This window comes from Hipposideros armiger, unplaced genomic scaffold, assembly GCF_001890085.2.
Source record: "Hipposideros armiger isolate ML-2016 unplaced genomic scaffold, ASM189008v1 scaffold_132, whole genome shotgun sequence".
In the NCBI taxonomy this organism is placed as follows: domain Eukaryota; kingdom Metazoa; phylum Chordata; class Mammalia; order Chiroptera; family Hipposideridae; genus Hipposideros; species Hipposideros armiger.
Genome location: NW_017731482.1, coordinates 652,985 through 665,188, shown reverse-complemented (window position 1 = coordinate 665,188; position 12,204 = coordinate 652,985). Strand labels below are relative to the sequence as shown.

The window sequence follows — 12,204 nt, the reverse complement described above, 5'->3', positions numbered from 1 at the left end:
TCTAATCATTCCTCCATAGGTGTTTCAAACACACATGAATACACACAAGTAAGGACACGCCTACACACACAGCTACACAAGAGACACACACAGTCACACTGAAATGTACATGCAGTGCACCTGCACACTCATACATACAGTCCTAGTCAGGGCCGGGAACAGCCTTTCGCAATCACCTGTGCCAAACTCCCACTTGACAGAGGAAGAAACTGAGGCCCAAATCCTCACAGGAAGTCAGGGACACAGGCAAGACCGGAACCCGGGTGGTCTGGATTCTGGCCCTGGTTTTTGTCTCACACACACTGGGCACAGGGCTTCTGTGAGGGGATAGTCACCTGGTAGTGTGAGGTCCCAGCATCCACCAGAACCTCAGACACATCACGGGAAAAAACTAACATCCCCGGCCTTTTCCCATCTCCTTCATTTCTCTACAATGGGGGAGTGGGGTCCAAGAAAGCTGAGGCCAGGTCCCCAAGCTGTAAGTGCAGTGCAAGTGTGGGGCAAGGTGGAGAGAAGAGATGGGTGGGCGCAGGAATAGAACAGGAGGCGGGAGCACTGGGAAATACTCCTGGGCCACTGTTTTCCTGGTGTACCTTTCCCCGGGAGCCTCAGGCTGACCTGGGCTAGTGGGCTGGTAGCTATGTGCCAGTCTCCTCTACCTTGGGTTCTCCTTTACATGCCACTCTGGCTAGGGTCACACCCTGTCTACTCCTTAGGGGATGCCTTCAATAGACTAAGGTGGAGCACAGCACTTTCTCAAAGCCAATCTCTGATTTCTGAGAAGGGTCTCCACCATCCATCCTTCCAGGTTTCAAACTCCAATATGTCCTTGACAACCTCTCTCTTTCCCACCCATGTGAAACCATCACTCACCAGGACCTGTCAGTTCAACTGCTGAAGTGGCTTAGCGATGGCACTTTTCCCCACCCCACAGCCTTAGGCCTGTGTTTCTCCTCCACATGGCGCCAGCCCCCTCACTGGTCTCTTTGCCTCCACCCCTGCCCATCCTGTCCATCTTTCATACGGCAGTTGCAGGTCTTCTTAAACCATGAATCTGAAGGCGACCAAAGTTTTGCCACCCTGAAGCTGCCTTTTTTGGATATTGATTTTAAGCTGTTTATCAAGAAATAATACTCAGAAAGAAACTCTGGCTTTTCTCCACTTTCCTGCCCAAGAGATTTCAGGTAGAAAAACCTGCTTCAGGAAGGAAATCTTAGGATGTTCGCTTTAGCCTAACTTGAATTATGGTTAATAGGAGGCCTTCAGGCAGGGGTCTGTTAGCTAGATACTCCCTGTGCCCTATTGTTTCTGAGTTGCCTAGCAAGGATTTGCCTTCACTGTGCATTCTTCTCTTCCTCAACTACCTGTAAATAGCCCATTCTTACTTCTGAAATCTAAGACTTCATTCCCCCATTTCCTCCTTTGTCCAAAATGTCATATATACCCAGTGTTGCGTCATTGTCTTTGGAATTTTCATGCCTATGTGAATTTCCCATGCATTAAAATTTTTATTTTTCCCTATTAATCTGTCTCTATTAATTTGATTATTAGCCCAGCTAGAAGAACTTAGAAGGTGGGAGGAAAACTATTAATTTTTTTTNAGGACAACGCAGGAGTGCTTCTCCTCATGCATTAGGAGGCTTCCTGTCTCGCTACCCCTAAGGAGGCATTTGGCTCTCTCAAGGCTTCTCATCTTCTCTCTCTCGCCTTCTATCATCTCCCCTAAGAAAACCTGCTCTGAGAACCCGTGCTGGGTGTGGAGGCCAGGCCCTGGCTCAGGCCTCCTCACTAAGCTGGGACATGAGACCTGCAAGCCCTCCTTCACAGGTTAGGGTGGTATCTCTGTCACCTCTCCAGGCCATTGCCTGCATCACACCCTCTAGTAACCCCAATATCCTCAAGAGAAAGCGGGTTCTGCAGCCTGCCAGACCAGGTCTTCCCACCTCCCGCCTCATCTGCCTGTAATCCAGTCACAAGGTAGTGCTGGGCTCTCACTGACCTCCTGCCTGCTGCTTGCTGCTCCCTCTGCCTGCAGTGACACATCACGATTTTCTGCCCTTGGCTTCTTCTCCTAGCTCCCCAACATGGCTCCTCTAAGGCCCAGTCCAGGCACCCTATCAGGTACCTCCCTTTGTCACACTTACCACACCATTGTTGTCGCTGTAGATGTCTATCTCCCCCTCTAATGAGGATCTCTTTGAGATCGGAGCTAGGGTCCATCCTGTTCACAGTTAAATGTCCAGCACCTAGCATTGTCCCTGTTAAACCTGGTTAGCCTCCATGAATATCTGTTGTATGAGTGAATGAGTAAGAACTCTATTTAGTGATCACCTTCTTTGTGCTAGTCATTGTGCTAAAGTATCTCATTTAATCTTCACCAGAACCCTGTGAGGTAGGTGTTTTCATTACCATTTTACATATAGGGAAACTGAAGTTCAGAAAGCGGAAGTGAATGTCCCAATTTATACAATGAATCTGTGGTAGGGCCCCTGGCCCTAGAACTGCAACCTGCTGGGAAGGAGGGCCCTGCTGAGTTCCCGGAGTGATGGCTGAGACATGGCATTAAACCCACACTGTGGCTCTGGTTACACAGGGCTGGGCTGGCTCCAGCAGCCTTGTCTTGTTTGCTCTCCGGACCACTGCTTAGGCCTGGACAGTCCTGCCTGCCTCACCGACTGGGAACTGTGCTCCTCAGGTTTCCCAGGCAGGGGCCAGGCCTCTGATGCCAAACGCAGTCTGCAAGCTCTCCCTCTTGGCATGCTAGGATGCAGGCACCCACGGAAGGCAGCCTGTAAGGCAGAAAGCCTAGTCCAGTCCTGGGCAAGCCTCTGCTCCACCTCCCCACAAGCAGGACCAGCTACATAATTTGCAGGACTCAGGGTAGAATGAAAATATGGGCCCCTTGTTAAAGAACTAGTAAGAATTTTAAGATGGGATAGCAGAGCATTAAGCCTAGATTGGGGTCCTTTGAAGCCTGGGGCCCGGTGTAACTGTACAGGTCACACACCCATGATGCCAACCCTGTCCTCAGGCCTTCCTCATCTGTCAAANATGATGGTTATTGTATCCATCTCATGGTAAAAAAAAACTAATGCCAGAAAGAGTAGTCCAAGTTCTCACCCAAGGTCACCAGTGAGTCAAGGGCAGAGCAAAGCTTAACATGCAGACTACCTGCCCCACTGACCTGACTCTGCCTCTACCCCATGCTGAGTCTGTCTCTCTGTGGCTCCAGGCTAGTGAGCCCAATGTCAGGAGGAATGGCTGGGGAAGTTTCCAGGCCAGCTGAGGAATTTCCAGGATGGTTAGACAACATTCCAGCTTGTTCACCAGGGTGGCTGCAGAATGTACCCGCTCGCCTGCCCACCTGGCTCGGCTGGAAGGGGCGAGTGACCCATCACCATTCTGGAACGCTCTGCTGCTTGCCTTTGCTGGAGGTGGGGTGCTGTGAAGGGAAACAGAGAACCTGGACCCAGAACACCATGGAGGAGCACAGGAGGACACTGGAAAAGTGGGAAATCCCAGTTCTGCCATTCCCAGCTGCAGGACCTGGACACGTTTCCTTTCCACAACCTAAATCTCAATTCCCCTGCAATCTAAGAACAATACCTGCCCCGACCCCATAAGGTTGTTAAGGTAGTTAAAGAAGACGATTTAGACTCATTTTATGAAATTATTAAAAGGGCTACGATTTCAGCAGGTGGAGAAAGAAGGCAAGGAAGGTGGGGGTATCCCAGAAAGACAAGAAGGGCAGGAAACAGGCAGGAATTTGGGCAGAGCAGCAAGGTCACAGCCAGAATGACACAGATCAAGTTTCCCACACTGAAGGCCATCCTCAGAAGGGAGGGCAGTCCAGGGACCTCCAGCAGGCCCCAGGCCTCACCACATTTCTTCACTCACTCACCCTTTATAGAGGTTATCATATCTACGCCTGTCCCTGTGCAGGGCACTTGGGGACTCCAAGGTGAGTCTCTGGCAAGGTTGGTGGGGGAGGGGAGTAGCACATGGGAGAAGATTCAGAAATAGGTAATAACAACTCAGGATAATCAGGGCCGAAGGAAGCAGCCAACAGGGCCCCCAATGGGAATGGGGAGGTAGTCAAGGAAGGCTTCCTGGAGGAGAAGACACCTGACCTGCATTTTGGAAGATGGGTAGGGGTCAGGTGAATGGAGAGAGAAGAGGAGCAGGGTGAGCAAAAACCAGGGCAAGAGATCACCCAGTATGTTTGGGGAACTGTCGGTCATCCCTGTGGACTGAGAGGAGTAGAGGGCAAGGTTGGGTTAGAAGAAAGGAAGGATCTTGGAAGTCATCCTCTGCCCCCAATGCGGGGGTCCTCCCACCTTGGGATCCCCGCCTTGCCTGGAGTGCTTTCTGCACCACAAATATTGGGGCTGGTCTGGGAAAATAGCTGAGGGGGTAACCTCAGATGTTATCAACAGGTGCTGTTGCAATGTAAAGCCTCTGAACTTCCTCTAGGAAGCCCTCGGGCTCTATGGCCCCTTATGGCGGCACTCTCCATCTTGGGAGTCCCCAGGATCTTGGCTGTGCGAGCCATGTGTTGGGGTTGAGCTCGGTGCATCTGAGTGTGCAGGTCTCAGATCAGCCAGACTGGTCTTCCCACCTGACAGATCAGGAAACTGAGACACCTTAAGAGGAAGGGACTTACTCAAGGCCTGGTGTTCTAATTACAGTATTTTCAGTGTGGCATTGAGCGCCTCCAATCCCACCCCAGGGCAGGACTCCAAACTACCTGTCCCACCCCTGACCTGTCACGGTCCAGCCCAGCCCAGCCCAGCCCATGGCTTACAGAGACATGCTGCTAAGCTGAACCAGTTCAGGACCACAAGTTCCTGGACTCCACATCGACCTATCACACCCAGGGGCCTCCAGCCAAACTCAAGAGGCAAGAACCCTGGGTTCAGGCTCCAACTTGGAACCGCCCATGATATGCAATCTCAGTCAAATCGGTTCCTCTCTCTGAGCCTCAGGTTCTTCACTGGTCAATCGGGGGGGGGGGGGGGGGGGGGGGCTCCCACTACAAAAGCAGCTCATGAGGAATGAATAAGACAAGGGGGCAGGTGGGTGCTCAATGAGGCTAGCAAATCATATATTGTCCTGATGTGGGGGCTGTGTCTGCCCGTCATGGCACAGAGACACTGAGACACTTCTCAACAGGGGGACCCCTTTGGTGACCCAGCAGAGGGGCAGGGGTCATGGTCAGAACAGTCAGGGGAGGCTCCTGGAAGGGGCTGTGTTCAGGTCTGGAGAGAAGCAGAAAGGGTCCAGCTTAGAGGGAAAGAGGGAGGAAGGAAAACCCAAGGTGGAAAAAGGGACAAAAGTATAGAACAGGATACAAGTGAGTCCGTGCTTCTGAGACTGTCTCCCTCTGAGTGCTTCCAGAATTCTGAGTTCATTGGGTTCTTACAGTCCAAGACAAAGAGTTTCTGGTGAATGTTAAATGTTTCATTCTGTTACTCATTGCTTCTGATAGCCTTTGACTTTGAGATACTCAGAACCACAGGAGTCTGGACTCAGAATAACACAATCATAAGTCACTTTCTGAAGAGTCACAGGGTCTCAGCAAACAACTGTCAATGCCCCAATGTGCCTGACCTCATAGGGACCCTTGAAACCCAGACTTAATCAGACTCGGTCAGACCCTTGAGGAGCTCCAGTTTGAATGGAGAGAAAGTCCACTTGGGTGATCAAGCCATGACCAAAGGAAGCCCAGGGGCCATGGGGTCCAGGGTAACCCCTAAACAGCCTGGTGAGGTGGTCTTCCCAGAAGAGGGGTCATGTGAGCTGGGACCTGATAGATGATTAGGAGTTTGTTAGATGGGCACAAAGGTAGGAGGGCATTGAAGGAGGAGCAGGTACAAAGACTCAGTGGTGTGACAGTGTGACTTGTTTTTGCAAAGCCAGGGGTCATGTGAGGCTGGAGTGGAGGGTTAGGTGGAACAGAATGGGCTGGGCTGGGGGTGAGGTGGGGAGGCTACAGGACTCCCATGAAAAGGCTGGAGTGCTAGGCTGAGGAGCTTGGCCTCTTCCTGAGGACATTGGGAAGCCATGGCAGGGCTTAAGTGGGGAAGGACATGGTCAGAACTGACCTGTGCAAAGATGGTGCCCCATGGAAGGTAAATAAGATAGGGGAGCCTCCCCTGAAGAAGGGGGCGAGAGGAGGGTCATGTGGGCCCTAAGAAGTCTGAGGGAGGCCCTCCTTTCATACTCTAGTGCCTAGGCAGTGCCATTGTCACTACAATGACAGTGCCAGGGTGCCAGGGTAGAGGGCCAAGGAGGAAGTAGTTGCCCAGGAGGGCCTAGGTTGCTCACCCTCCAAGCAGGAACTCTAGTTACTCATCCTGAACCCGAAATGACTCAGGCCTAAGAGATGGTGTGGCAGGGGAGTGGAGGAACTCCTCTGCTCAAGAACCAACTGTAGCTCTCCACAGAGCAAGACCTTCCTCTTCCACCCTATGCCCACTTTCACCCAGTCATTCATTTCCCAAACACTCACTGGTACCTCTTTTTGTCCAACCTGTTCTGGGTGATATGGTCAGAGAGAGAGAAAGCAGACCTGGGCTGGCCAAGTCCTGCAACTGACCCTGTGGGTCAGGATGCATACCCACAGCCAGCCTCCCCTCATTAGGCCGAATGGCAGGTGGAGGCCAGACCTGAGAACACAAAGGCAGCCCAAGAGGAAGCTGTGGGCCAAAGGGTACACCAGACAGGCCCACAAAAGGCAGTTCAGGAAGAGAAAAAGTATTTCACCAGGGGCACCTCACTAGATCAGCAAGGCTTCCCTGGTCCTGTGGGCAGGCCTGAGCAGGCATGCTCTTATCAGCAGCTGGGTCATCAGGCCACAAGCAAGACCTAAAGATGGGTTTTCAGGGCAGGATTCAAACTTTCTTCAGCCTGAAAGCCAGATGGAGCTTCTGTCTTGAATGGGGAGGGAGAGAAGCACACAGGGCCCACAAAAGCTCTCTGGAGAAAGAGGAGGTAGGCAGGAGCCCCAGCTTTCACCTTGGCTGTGTGACCTTGGGTTAGATTCTCTCTGAGCATCTAGTTCCTCATCTGCAAAATGGGGATAATAATCCCTCCCTCACAGCGTTGGTGGAGAATAAAATGATGGACATTTATAAATTTTACTAGTAAGCAGAGGAACAAGGGGAGAGGAAGGAAGTTAACTGTTAAAATTCCAAAACCCAGAATGATCCCTTGTTATTGCACCCATGTTCTATTATTGTCTCCAAAATGCATTTAAGTCTATGAGTATCACACTTGTCACCTGTGCATTGCACTTTACAGCTTACAAAGCCCTGCCTTGACCACCATCTTAAGAACCCTCACAGCAACCTTGCATTTGAAGAGGCAAGAATCATCATGCCCAATTTACAGATAGCAAAAATGACACTTAGAGGAGCATCTTGGTCTCTCTAAGGGCTACAGCTAGGAAAGAAGCCAAATCAAAGCACTTACAGAGTTGCCCATAAGGCCTTGGTGATGTTCTCACACTCTTTTAGCTGGTGCTTGGGGAATCCAGAAGCTTCAGAGCCCTGTATTTCCAGGGCAGGAGGAGGACAGGAGGGGCAATAGCCTTACTCTGCAGCCCAAGCTTGACAGCCATTTATGAGGTTTGCCCATTGTGACCCTCCAACCCCTCTGGCCAGACCCCGGGACAGCCCAAGGCAGGGAGAAGAGGAAAGTGACAAACCTTCCATGCCAGGGCCTTCCCACATACAAACTGTCAGCACAGGGCCTTACTGGCTCTAGATTCCGTTTAGAGGTTGGCAGGGTAGGAACTGCTCCCAAGGTCACCCAGCAAGTTGGGAGCAGAACTGAGATGAGATCAATTACCAGTCTCCTGGCTCCCACTAGGGGAGGAAGAGTCCCAAGTGTCCACAAATTCCTTAGCAGAAGCACCTGAGGGCTCAGGGAAGTGTTTGGCCAATGACACAAGGGCTCAGGCTTTAAGCAATGTTTGGGTGGCTCTGGTGTCAATATCACAAATGCCATGACCTCCATGCACTTAGTATTACTCAGTCCATTCTCCACCCTGAAGCCAGAGAGATCTTCCTGAAATGCTTCTCTAACCTTTAATCTCTCCTGCTCACAAACCTTCCATGGCTCCCTACTGCCTTTAGGATGAAATCCAACTTTTCAGCCTGCACATTCTGGGTCCTGTAGTGCCCTAGGACACATCGTTCTGACAACCTGTGCCACCCACTCTGATGACCTGATTCTGGTTTCCCTTTCTTTGTAATGACATGGAGCTCCACTGTAGACAGGCCTTCACTGAGGAAGCTGGGGATGGAAGCTGGTGATAGAGGTTGCTGCTGTTCTCTCATTTCAGCTCAGCTCTGTGCAGGGTCCTGGCAACACAGATATGAGCCTCAGTTCCTGCCCTCCAGGGGGCCTCAGACCTGGGGATTGGAAAGGAGACAGGCTGAAACCATGACAGTCCAAGGTGGGACCAGGGCTGTCAGCACCGGGACGTCAAAAGCCCAGAAGAGGCTCTAAAGGGAGCCTCTGGGGGAGGAAGGAAGGCTTCCCAGAGGAGGGGACGTTTGAATTGGGCCCTGAGTCTGTAGTTCTCCAACGGAGGAAGATGAGAGTAGGAGGGTAGTTCAGGCAGTGTCTAGAGTGTCTAGAGTGTCATGCAATGGTCTAGAGGTAAGAAACTGTCCAGTGTGTGCAACAGACTCCATGCAATTACTATTAGCAAAGAGTCAGGCAGGAGAGTGGGGCTGCAGAGGTTGTCAAGGACCAGTTCTTGAAGGACTTGAATCCCATGCTAAGGGGTTCAGGCTGGGTGGAAGTGTGGACAGATACCCCAGTAGAAAGTTCTGTGAAAGTTTAGCCCAGGGAGGAAAAAAATTGAGATTTGGTTTTCAGAAAGTTCTCTCCACACCTACCCTCAAACTGTGAACCAGTACAAGAGGACACTGGTGCTGAACACGACGCACACATCAGCTCCTCAAGAGCCCTCAAATTCTACATCGTTGTTATTCCCCTTTCACAAATGAGGCCACTGAAGCTCAGAGCAAGAGTGTGCCTTGCCCAGGGTCACAGTGCCCACGGTAGGATTAGAATATACATCTTTTTCTCTGGAGAGCTTTTGTGGACCCTGTCTGCTCAAAGAATCTCCTTTTCAACCACTCCTACCCACAGATAACTGAGACTTTACTGGGACTTGACCCTGAGCCTCAAAAGCTCCCCATTATTCCAGTCTAGATCCAAAACAAACCAGGCACCTCAGGCTGTGGGCCCAGGGAAGGTTGGGATACCATGCTGAAAGGAACAGCTGCCACCAGCCTGAGACCCCAAATTGTCAGTCTTAGTCCACAGCAGGGCCTGGCCCTTGGGTCTGGGGGCCCCAAACAAGCCACTGGCAGCCCTAGTTGGGGAGTGGAGGGAGGGCACTGCCTTTCTCCAAACTGACCCTTCCTACAGCACCGCCTGCCAGATTAAAAGTCCCCTGATAGAGGCTTAACTGTCCTTCCAGGCCACTGCCCCAACCCTCTCCTTCCCCCCGCACCGCCTCCCCGCCCCCCCCCACACCCCCAGCAATCCTCCAGTCTTACCAGCGCCCAAGTGGGAGGTGGTCACCCAGAGTGCCACTGGGGTGAGGGGGCACAACAGACTTCCACGGGTTCTCGGGTCTCCAGCAACCAAGGGGGCACCCACCCCAGAGCACACACATATAAACAAATTCCATAGGATCAGCTATCGACACTGAGGGGGCGCACCAGCTCACCCACCTACACACAGACTTTCCCAAATACCTGGACAAGCACTCACTCCCTGGGATCTACGCTCCAGTGGAGACAGAGTTCGATTACCGACCCCGGTGCGCTCACACCAGCTCGGAGCCGTGCCCCACTCCGACAGCCACACGCACACGGCTCTGCCTGCCCAGGGCCGGGTCCGCACCGCCGGGTCCCTGGCTGCGCACCTCCACCTCTCCCCGCTTCAGGCCCCTCCAGGGAGCCCACTCCTCACCTCCCAGGGTCGGGCGCTCTCACCCTCAATGCCGGGGCCACCTCTCCCCGGTGCCCGCGCTCGCGTTCCGCCGCTGCCGCAGGGACCCACGTGCCAGAGGGCCCCGCCCGCCCGGCGTAGCTCCCGCACCGGCCGGGTCCGGCGGGGGCGGGCGAACTCTGGGCGGGCGGACTCTGTTCAGACCCTGTCACCGCCCCGCCCCTGTCCGGAGTGACAGGCGGCCGGTCATTCGCTCGGGGACGCTGCCGAGCGATGTAGCGGCGGGGTCAGCGCCTCTGCCACCAGTGCTGCGCGGAGAGGGACTGGCGGCGACCGTCCTACGCTAAAGTTTTGCAAAGTTTGCCTGGTGCCTGTGTGGCTCCTGTCGCTGCCCATCGCGAGACTTTGCCATGAACCTGTGCCCTCTCTTCACAGGGACCTGCTCAGAGCACCACCCTGAAACCTCGCCTCCCTCGCTTGAGACCCGGTGTGTGTGGTGGGGTGCTCCCCATTGCCCTAGGGAGGAAATCCAGGCATTCAGGGTCCTGCCTCTCTCCAGCTCCGGAGAGGAGGACTGGGTGGGGATGGGAGGGAGACTTCCCTATTCTCCATTTGCTTAATCTGTCAGAAAGAGTCACTAGAAATTTCCTGAACACCCACTCTTTTTGCTCTCTCACCCTGAGCTGCTTCCCTTGAGCTGCTTTCTCAGACCACTGCAGCCACATATATCACTCCCTTCTCTGTCCTCAGCATCACTCTGATGGCCTTAGGTGGTCAGAGACCCTATGTTTGTCGCTTTCATAGCCTGTGAGTTTCAGGAGAGCAGGGACCAGGTCTGCCTTCTTCCTACTGTCGTCCCAGGGGTCCCAGGAGCTGCTGAATGTGTGAATGGATGAACGGATGACTGTCCCCTGCTCTCTCATTCTGGTCTAGATGTCAGGAGAGTAGCTTGTGTCTGAGCTTCAGCACTGACTGGGAGACTTTGACCCTGTTCCAGTCCCTCTCTGGGCCTTCTTTTCTGTGAAATAGAGGCAATCACACTCACCCTTCCGCCAACCAGTGTCTGTCTGTCTGGGCTTTGGACAGTCAGTGTCCAGACACGTGCATAGTAGGCCTCTTTCTGTGGCCAAGGAGCTTGCTCAGAGCACTAGGGCCTTGGGTCCTGCTGGACTCCATATCAGCTGACTGGTGCCTGGCTGCTGATCCCAGAAGGGGCCCAGGAAGGATGCTGGCTGCAGCCTTGCCAGGAGCAGAAGTAGAGTGGACACACAGTCCTGTGCAGCTGAGCCTCCTCTGCAGTCCTCCAGAGACCTGCGCCTGGAAGACACAAAGGCCTCTTGTCCAGCTTCCTCCGCCTATTGTCCAAGCTGATCTATGCAGCTTCTAGGGCAGTGGTTCTCAACCTGTGGGTCGCGACCCCTTTGGGGGTCAAACGACCCTTTCACAGGGGTCACCTAAGACCATCGGAAAACAAAAAGATATTTACATTATGATTCACAACAGTAGCAAAATGACAGTTATAGAGTAGCAACGAAAATAATTTTATGGTTGGGGGTCACTACAACATGAGGAACTGTATTAAGGGGTCGCGGCAATAGGAAGGTTGAGAATCGCTGTTCTAGGGGACTAGAAATCCCTGTGGCCCCTACTTATGGAGCCTGAGCCTTGGGGTCCCAGTGTGGGGAAGTCCCCCAGGGCACTGGAGGCCCAACCAACACCCCTCTCTCCTCTCCCTTCAGATCTCTACCGTAACTGCTATTTAGACTGAAAGAGAAAAAATTCCTTTGATACCAAGATGAGGACTCAAGGCTCTGCTTCTGCCTCCAGCCTACTGGAGGGTAGGCAGCCCAGGGTCCTGCTCCTGCTGTGGTCCCTCTCCCTTACTTTACAGCCAAAGAAACTGAGACACACAGTGTCTGAGCCAGCACCACAGAAGGCTTAGAAGGCTTAGTGAGGCCTGAGGAGCAAAGGAAAGGGGCTTGTCCTTGAATCTCACAGCCTTGGATTCAGGTTCAGACTCTTCTCTGAGCACCAATTTCCTTTTCTGCAAAATAGTAATAATAGTTCCTTTTTCATTGGCCCATCTGAGGTTCTTTTTTCAGGGTTTTGCCCGTTGTCCCGAGCTGCTTGGGCTTGAGAGTTAGTATCCCTTCTAACGAGGGGCTGGAAGTTTATGAATCCTGACATCTTACCCTGACACTCTCTTCGCTGGGCTTTAGAGATCAAGTC

At 52.8% G+C, this 12,204-nt stretch overlaps 1 protein-coding gene across 7 annotated transcripts in view; it reads right to left on the bottom strand.

Moving 5' to 3' along the window:
- P2RY2 (purinergic receptor P2Y2) overlaps window positions 1–10,308 on the bottom strand; it is a 17,806-nt gene extending 7,498 nt beyond the window's left edge. The window contains exons 1-2 of one of the 7 annotated variants that reach the window (XM_019649443.1): window positions 9,997–10,308; window positions 8,231–8,417 (exon numbers count right to left, since the gene is read on the bottom strand). The gene's annotated coding sequence lies outside the window, so the exon portion shown is untranslated. Of the gene's footprint in view, window positions 1–3,184; window positions 3,443–7,473; window positions 7,639–8,230; window positions 8,418–9,779; window positions 9,957–9,996 lie in introns of those variants that run through there. The other 6 variants (XM_019649441.1, XM_019649445.1, XM_019649440.1 and 3 more) reach the window with 6 other exon arrangements.
- Window positions 10,309–12,204: the final 1,896 nt, after the last annotated feature.